The sequence below is a fragment of the Vulpes lagopus genome, chromosome 20 (assembly GCF_018345385.1).
Source record: "Vulpes lagopus strain Blue_001 chromosome 20, ASM1834538v1, whole genome shotgun sequence".
Taxonomy (NCBI): domain Eukaryota; kingdom Metazoa; phylum Chordata; class Mammalia; order Carnivora; family Canidae; genus Vulpes; species Vulpes lagopus.
The window spans coordinates 25119990-25128378 of NC_054843.1; the positions used below are offsets into that span (position 1 = coordinate 25119990).

Here is an 8389-nt window from a genome sequence, read left to right on the forward strand (position 1 = left end):
GCTGCTTAGAACGTGGTTCCAATGAAAGAACCTGCGCACAAAGATGAGACTCACCTCCTAGGGATGACCAAGAAGAAAGTTGGAAGTTGCATGAATGCCTGAGGACTTGATGAATCTGAGCCACCACACCTGCTCTGAGCAGCCCACCTCTAGACTTTAATGTAAAAGAAAAAAGTCCTATATTTTAAAGTCACTGTTGTTTAGTTGGGTTTCTTTTTTTTTAAGATTTATTTATTTATTAGAGACACACAGGGAGAGGCAGAGACATAGGCAGAGGGAGAAGCAGGCTGTCTCTGGGGAGCCCAATGTGGGACTCCATCCCAGGACCCCTGGATCACAACCTGAGCCAAAAGCAGACACTCAACCACTGAGCCACCAAGGAATCCCTGTTGGGGTTTTTATGCTACTTGGGGTGAAACCTAATCTTAACTCATATAAGACATTTGCTAAGATACTTTAAGTGCTGAAGTAAATGTGAGTAAGGCACAATTCCTGCACATGACCAGCTTAAAATTTAGCAGTGAAGACTAAAGTATAGAGCACCAGGGTGGGTTATGATAGTTTTTGCCTATTCATAATGTTTTCAAAACAACTCTCCTCTTCTGAGAACAGCAACCACTTTCTTTTGGAGTAACCGTTCTCTCATATCATAGAATCAAATTTTAACACCTATAGCCCCACTCCTGAGCCCACTCAGTTATTTGGGGGGATATAAGGGAGGAGAGAGGTGGAATGTAATCTAAACCTGGCCAATTAAATTACTAGCCGCCTTAACTAATTTGGGAATGAGCATGTGAGTTAAATTTGGCCATTTAGAATCCCACTGTATTAACAGCTTTCACTGCAATATGCTGTATAACAAAACAAAACCACAACTCAGTGCTGACAGCAACAAACATCTACCCTGGGTCTATGGGTCACTAGGACTACCTAGCTTTGGGCTGTAGATTAAGCCCTGGTCTAGACCAGCAATCATCTTAGTGAAATTCTTGTGACATGTGGCAGAGGCACAAGAAGCCCAGCCAGACCAGAGATGCACATTTAAGGTCTCTGCTCATGTCATGTTTGCTAACATTCCATTGGAGTGGAAAAATATATTCTGTCCAATGTAGTGAATTATAAGGTCACATGGTAGAATGTATGAAGAAGTGGAAATAATAATGTAATAAATCATGCATATATCTTGAATTTCTGGTACCTTCGGAGTCACGGTATTAAAGGGCTCTAAGCCATTGGCAGCATGCGCCCATCTTCCAGGCTAAATCGATGAAGCACATCTCTAACAGCTGAGAAAGAAATAACATGTGAAGAGAAGCACAGACAGAGGGTGAGAGATGACTGGGTAGGTATACTAAGTATACTGAATCCTTTACTTTGATATGGAACAATGTCTGAAAAAATACCAAAAATAGTAATGGCATGAATAAGAGTTGTGGGGATTCAGAAAAATGAGAAGATAAGAAATTTTTTTTAAGTTTTTATTTATTTACTCATGAGAGACACACACACACACACACACAGAGGCAGAGATACAGGCGGAGAGAGAAGCAGGCTCCCTACGGGGAGCCTGACATGAGACTCGATCCCAGGGCTCCAGGATCAGGCCTTGGGCTGAAGGCAGCACTAAACTGCTGAGCCACCCGGTCTGCCCAAGATAAGAGAATTTTTTTGTAACAGACATCCATTTGAATGATAAGTAAGGATTATTTTCATCGTCCCACATATAAAAGCAATTTTTAGAAAAGTATGTAAACTCTCTAGCAGTCATATTTGGTTTATTCATCTTTCCTCATTGCCTTCTGTCACTGAGGCTGAAAAATCTAAATACTCACTTTCCTGGAATCCATTGTTGTCATATAAGTTCCAGTGATCAGACATAACCAGAAATCTGCCAGGGTTTCTCAGGAAAGCTTTTTCTTTCTTGCAAAAATGAAAGAGGCAGGTTCCCCTCCAAATTCTCCTACCTCTTCCATCACTGTCTTCTTGCTGTTAGCAAATATGTTACCTAATCGTAGGGCAGCCATTCTGCACTCTTCAGAGGAAAGCCAGAATAGTTGCAGAGAGGATAGTCTTCACAACAATCAGCCAATGAACAACTGCCAGCAGTTGGTTCCTCTGATTTTGTTCTGTGAAACAAATAAAACCTTACTTGATTCAGATACTGTTAATCAGGTTTTCTGTTACTTGTATTTGAAAGAATTCCTAAGTGCTATAACCTGAAGTCAAGGTAATATCTGTTTCAATTATTCACCTGGTCTTTCTATATTACCTAACAGATTATAACACATTTTTGCACACTCTATTGAGTTACCAGAGTTGAAAGGATTGTAGTTAGGGCACCTGGGTGGCTCAGTGGTTGAGCGTCTTGCCTTCTGCTCAGGGCTTGATCCCGGGGTCCTGGGCTCAAGTCCCACATCAGGCTCTCTGCAGGGAGCCTGCTTCTCCTTCAGCCTGTGTCTCTGCCTCTCTCTATGTGTCTCTCATGAATAAATAAATAAAATCTTAAAAAAAAAAAAAAGGATTGCAGTTAAAGATAAAATCCTTGACTATTCAAGTAAATAAGTCAGATTTTATTCAAATGAGATGGTAAACTGGGAAGCCCACTATAACCAGCTAAATGCTAAATAGATTTATGTACTACTGTTATGAGAAAGTCAGGAAGTCATGACAAGTTTTTGGGAAGAGGATTTCATCTATGTTTACTTCAGAATGGACTGTGAAGGGTGAACTGAAAAACATAGATGGGAAGCAAAGAGATCCTGTGAAGAAGCTCTTGTTTGGCAAAAGAAGGATCCACTGACAAAATAAGGGAATGTAGCCAGGATAGAGTAAGGAATACCAGAATAGCTGTAAAAGTTAGAAAACTGGGGGAAATACATAAATCTCTATTTTTAAACACTGATACACAGGAAAACAAAAATGTGACCACAAATAGAAAATAAAAAAAGTTAAATGAACCCTACAATTGCCCCAATTTTATGCATGGAGGTAGCTCTGGACCATGGTCAACATGGGGAGATGCAAAGCAAGGTAGACAAAGATTGAGTTTGTGGAGTATGAGATGTCTGGAATTTGCAATAAGCAATGCTAGAAAAGAAGAACTACACAGAAGAATTTCAGAATACCCTTTAAATTTACTGAATGCTAAGCTGTACATGTGTGGCTGAGGCTCCAAGACACTGGACAAAAATTAACTACCAGAGGGGAAAAAAAATACTGGGAAATTATAATCCGAACGACTACTGGAACTCACAGAGCAAAGGAGTCATTTGAGTTTTATCCAATTAGGGTATAGAAACTTGATGAAGACCCACGACATAGAATAGAAAGTCTATGCCGGGATCCCTGGGTGGCGCAGCGGTTTGGCGCCTGCCTTTGGCCCAGGGCGCGATCCTGGAGACCCGGGATCGAATCCCACATCAGGCTTCCGGTGCATGGAGCCTGCTTCTCCCTCCGCCTGTGTCTCTGCCTCTCTCTCTCTCTCTCTGTGACTATCATAAATAAATAAAAATAAAAAAAAAAAGAAAGTCTATGCCAAATTCTTTAGGAAAGGACTAGAAAATCCTTAAAACAAAAGGACAATCTGGACCCTCACAAAGTTTAAAAACAAGCCTCAAACGATCAAGCTGATCCACTATTAGAATAACCAGCCACTCAAAACAAAGCCCAAAAATCTTTAAAATTCCAGACATCCAATGTATTAGTTTTATAATGCTGCCACAACAAATTAACATAAATTTAATGGCTTAAAACTGTACCCACTTATTATATCATTGTTCTGTAGGTAAAAAATCCAGGTAGTGTAATTCAGTTGAGTCTTCTGTCTAGAATCTCACAAGGCTGAAATCAAGGTGTCAGCAGGGTTTTGGAATAAACTTCTAAACCCTTTCAGTTTGTTAGCTGAATTCAGTTCCTTGCAGTTTTAGGACTGAAGTCCCCATTTTCTTGCTGGCTATCAGCTGAAATCGAGTCTCTGCTCCTAGATCAAGAGTGGCTAAAAAAAAAAAAAAAAAAAAAAGTGGCTAAAGTCCTTCCCATACTTCCAATCACTTTCATTTCTCCATCTGCTATATCTCTCTGACTTTAGTTGGGGAAAGTTCTTTGCTTTTAAGGGCTCATGTGATTAGACTGGGTTTACCCCAATAATCTGGGATAATCTCCCCATCTTCAATTCTGTAACCTTAATTATATCTGCAAAATCCCTTTTACCATGTTACATATGTATTCATACGCTGCAGGGATTAGGGTGTGAACATCTTTGGGTATCCATTCTACCTACTGCATTCAACAATGTCTCATTTACAATGTTCAGCATCCAATTAAGGCATTCCAGATATAGTGCAGGAAAATATAACTTACATCCAGGAGGGGGAGAAATATGTTAATATATATTTTTTCATTTTATTTTATTTTTTAGTAATCTCTATACTCAAGGTGGGGCTCAAATTCACTACTCTATAATCAAGAGTCAAATGATCTTCTGAATGAGCCAGCCAGCTGCCCCCAAAATCTATTAATATGAATAAGCAGCAGTGACAGAAACAATAAAACTAGGAAATAAGGATTTTAAAAGTTATTAAAAATATAACCAATGTTTTAAAGAAAAAACATAAAGACATTGAGGAAATAAATGTAAACTAAACAGAGAGTACTAAACAGTATTTTTGTTGTTGTTGTTGTTGTTGTTGAAAATGCATTATCTGAAGTGAAATTTTCACTGGATAAGCATAAGTTAGACCTGAAGAAAAAACAGCCAGTAAACTTGGAGATTTGTCAAAAGAAACTGTAAAAACAGAAGTACAGAGAGAAAATGTTGATGAATAAAATAACCAGAGCCTTAGTGATCTCTGGGATAATACCAATCAATCTAACATATACATAATTGCATCCCAAAATACAGGAGAAGGTTAAACAATTCTCTTTCTACTTTTGCTAAAAAATATCAATCCCATATTAAAGAAGCCTCATGCAGGATAAACACAAGAAACCCAACCAAGACACATCATAATCAAAGTGACTGAGGCAATCAAGAGGAAATTTTAAGCAGACAGGGCAAGGTGCGGGGAACACAGTATACACACAAAAATTAAGAAGTACTGCTGACTTCTCATAAGAAACAATACAATGCTAGGGAACACAGAACATCTTTAAAAGGCTGAAGAACAATAATCTATCTTCCTAGAATTCTATATATAAATAATGATTCCTTCAAAACTGAGGTAAAATAAAAACATTCCCAGACAAATGAGAGATGAAAGAAATTGTTACCAACAAAGCAACACTACAAAAAATGATAAAGGTAGTATGGGGATCCCTGGGTGGCTCAGCGGTTTGGCGCCTGCCTTTGGCCCAGGGCGCAATCCTGGAGTCCTGGGATTGAGTCCCGCGTGGGGCTCCCTGCATGAGCCTGCTTCTCCCTCCGCCTGTGTCTCTGCCTCTCTCTCTCTTTCTCTATGTCTATCGTAAATAAATAAATAAATCTTTAAAAAAATGATAAAGATAGTTCTCTGGGTAAAAGAAAATGATACTAGTAAAATGTAATGGGATATAACCAAAAGAATGAAGAACACTGAAATTAGTAAATATGTGGGTAAATATAAAAGTTATTTTGTTCTCTTATTCAATTTATTTAAAACACAGCTTATTAAGAAAAAAATGTATTTGTAAGCCTTTTACATTTTACATAAAGTGGCATAATTTTACTTCAGGTAGATTGTGACAAGTTAAAGATGAATCTACTAAACCGTAGATGTTTTCCAGTCCCCAAATACATAAATATATCCATACATACATACATAAAATATAGCTAATAGAGGAGATAAAATGAGGAGACAAAATACTAAACAGAATAACAAAAAAAAAAAAAAAAAAAAAAACCTCAACTAACCTAAGAAGCCCTGCAGAAAGGTAAAAGGAACAAAGAGCATATAGGACAAATAGAAAACAAATAGCAAAATGGTAGACTTAACCCAATATATCAATAATTACATTAAACATAAATGGATCGAACACACCAATTAAAAGACAGAGATTGTCAGACTGAATTAAAAAGCAAGATACAATTAAAAGACAAGGGAGGTGAAAATAAATAGAGAAGAAAAGATACACGTGGCAACACTCATCATGAGAAATCAGGTGTGGCTATATTGATATCAGAGAAAGTAGATTTCAGAAGAACTATTACCAGAGATAAAAAGAAAAATTGCATAGTGACAAAAGGGTTAATTCATCAAGAAGATATAACAGTACTAACTGCATAAAATGGTATAACTGCTTGGGAAAGCATTTTGGCAATTTCTTTTAAAAGTGAATATGCACTTACCGTATGACTCAGCAATTCCATTCCTAGATATTTACCTGCAAGAAAGAAAACATGAGTACACAAAAAGACTTATAAATGAATATTCATAACAGCTTTACAATAATAGTCCCAAAACTAGAAACAACACATGGGAGTAACAAATTGTGCAATATTACTCAATAATAAAAACGAACTACTGCAAAACATCACCATGAATCTCAAAAACATGCTGAATGAAAGCAGTCCATCACAAAAGAATACATACCACTTAATTCCATGTATACAAAGTACTAGGGGAAGCAAAACTTGCCTTTAGTGATATAAATTAGATGGGTTGACTGCAGAGAGCCATAAGGGAACTTTCGGATTGTGGAAATGCTCAATAAAATGACTGGGGTGGTTGTTACACAAGTTTATACATTCGTCAAAATTCACCGATTATACTTTTAAAATGTAAAAATCTTATTTCTGTAAATCAGGACTGGATTTGTTGACTTGCAGAACAACAATAACAACAAGGGTTGGGGGATCCCTGGGTGGCACAGCGGTTTGGCGCCTGCCTTCGGCCCAGGGCCTGATCCTGGAGACCCGGGATCGAATCCCACGTCGGGCTCCTGGTGCATGGAGCCTGCTTCTCCCTCTGCCTGTGTCTCTGCCTCTCTCTCTGTGTGATGACTATCATAAATAAATTTAAAAAAATTAAAAAAAAAAGATTTAACAACAAGGGTCGGGAGTTTTAAGGAGAGTTAACAGGGCAAAATGCCACAGAAAAAGAGAAAACTCAGAATTGAAAAGAATTTGTTTTTACTACAAGGAAAGCACGAGTGATTTTACAGAGCATTTTATTGAAAAGATGTGTAGAATCCGTGATGCAAGACATTTTAGTTATACTTATCTAGACTGAGAAATTCAAACAGACACCAATGCAGACTATTCTGTTCCAATTAATGCTTCTCAAACTTCAGCGTGCATAGGAAATCCCCTAAAGATCTTGTTTAAACCAAGTTTTGACTCAGGAAGTCTCGTGTAAGAGCTGAGATTCTGCATTCGTAACGCAACACCAGGGGATGTTGCTGTTGCCGGTTCATGTACTGTGCACTTGAAGCAGCAAGAACCTGGATCACTTTTCTGAGGCATCAATGGTTCGTATCCCGGTGACAATCTTGGTCTAGAAATTTCCCAGACCATTCCTACCATCAGGTACATGCACACCGACAACCCAGCCCGCTTCCTACCAGTGCATGCAACCAGTTACAGGTGCTTAGGATGCTCTTGACAATAACGGTGATTTTGCATCAGCAGCCTTGGGTTCAAGTCCCGGTTCTGTTTCTATTCGACCACAATCCGAGTGAGTCATTCCTAGGCTGCAAAAGGAGGGAATAGTTCCTGTTTCTCCCCTCTAGGCGGTCGTGATGACTCCAACAGAAAACGTAAGTGAAAGTATTGCATGAACTATAACCTTAAAAAAAAAAAAAAAAAAGGATGGCTGAACTTGTCAAGCCAAGTGGGCAAAAGATTGCAAGTACCACAGACTTTGAGAACAGGGCGGGACCTAAAAATAAAAGCGGGGGATGCGGGGCGGGGGGGGGGGGGGGGGGGTATCTGGGATTATCCCTGCGGGCGAGCAAGGACTGGACCATATTATAGGGGAGGGGAGCCCCATCTAAAAAGTCCGCTCCTGTTTTCAAAATTGTCCCTAAATCATGAAACCTGAAATGGGAACTTTTCCCTTATTGAGCCTAACTCGACGTTCAGTGATGCTACTGCTTCAGTTCTACGGATTTCAAAGCAAATCCTACCCACGCGTCTCCGTCCCCTTCTCCCACCCCCTCGTCACCTTTCTGCCCCCGCCCCCTGCGGCCCCCACCCGCGGGCAGTAGTTTCCACTACGCTCAGGGGGAGGTGGCCACGGACTCCTCCACCGACTTGCCTCGCGGAGGGGCGCGCGCGGGCTGCCACGTTGCAGAGAACCGTAAGAGGTCGGGCCGGGAGGCGCGGAATCCCGAGGGGGTCCCAGCCGAGGCCGCGGCGCGGGTGCGGGCGGCGACGGGGGGGCCCCGGCCGCCCGGCCCGCGCGCAGCTCTGCGC

The 8389-nt window shown here is 40.1% G+C and overlaps 1 long non-coding RNA gene across 1 annotated transcript; it reads right to left on the minus strand.

Moving 5' to 3' along the window:
• Nucleotides 1-1548: 1548 nt before the first annotated feature.
• LOC121479434 lies at nt 1549-8259 on the minus strand. Its single transcript, XR_005984722.1, has 4 exons — nt 7537-8259; nt 6323-6357; nt 3763-3994; nt 1549-2126 (listed from the first exon to the last, which is right to left on the minus strand). It is a non-coding gene; the product is annotated as an uncharacterized LOC121479434 (long non-coding RNA).
• Nucleotides 8260-8389: the final 130 nt, after the last annotated feature.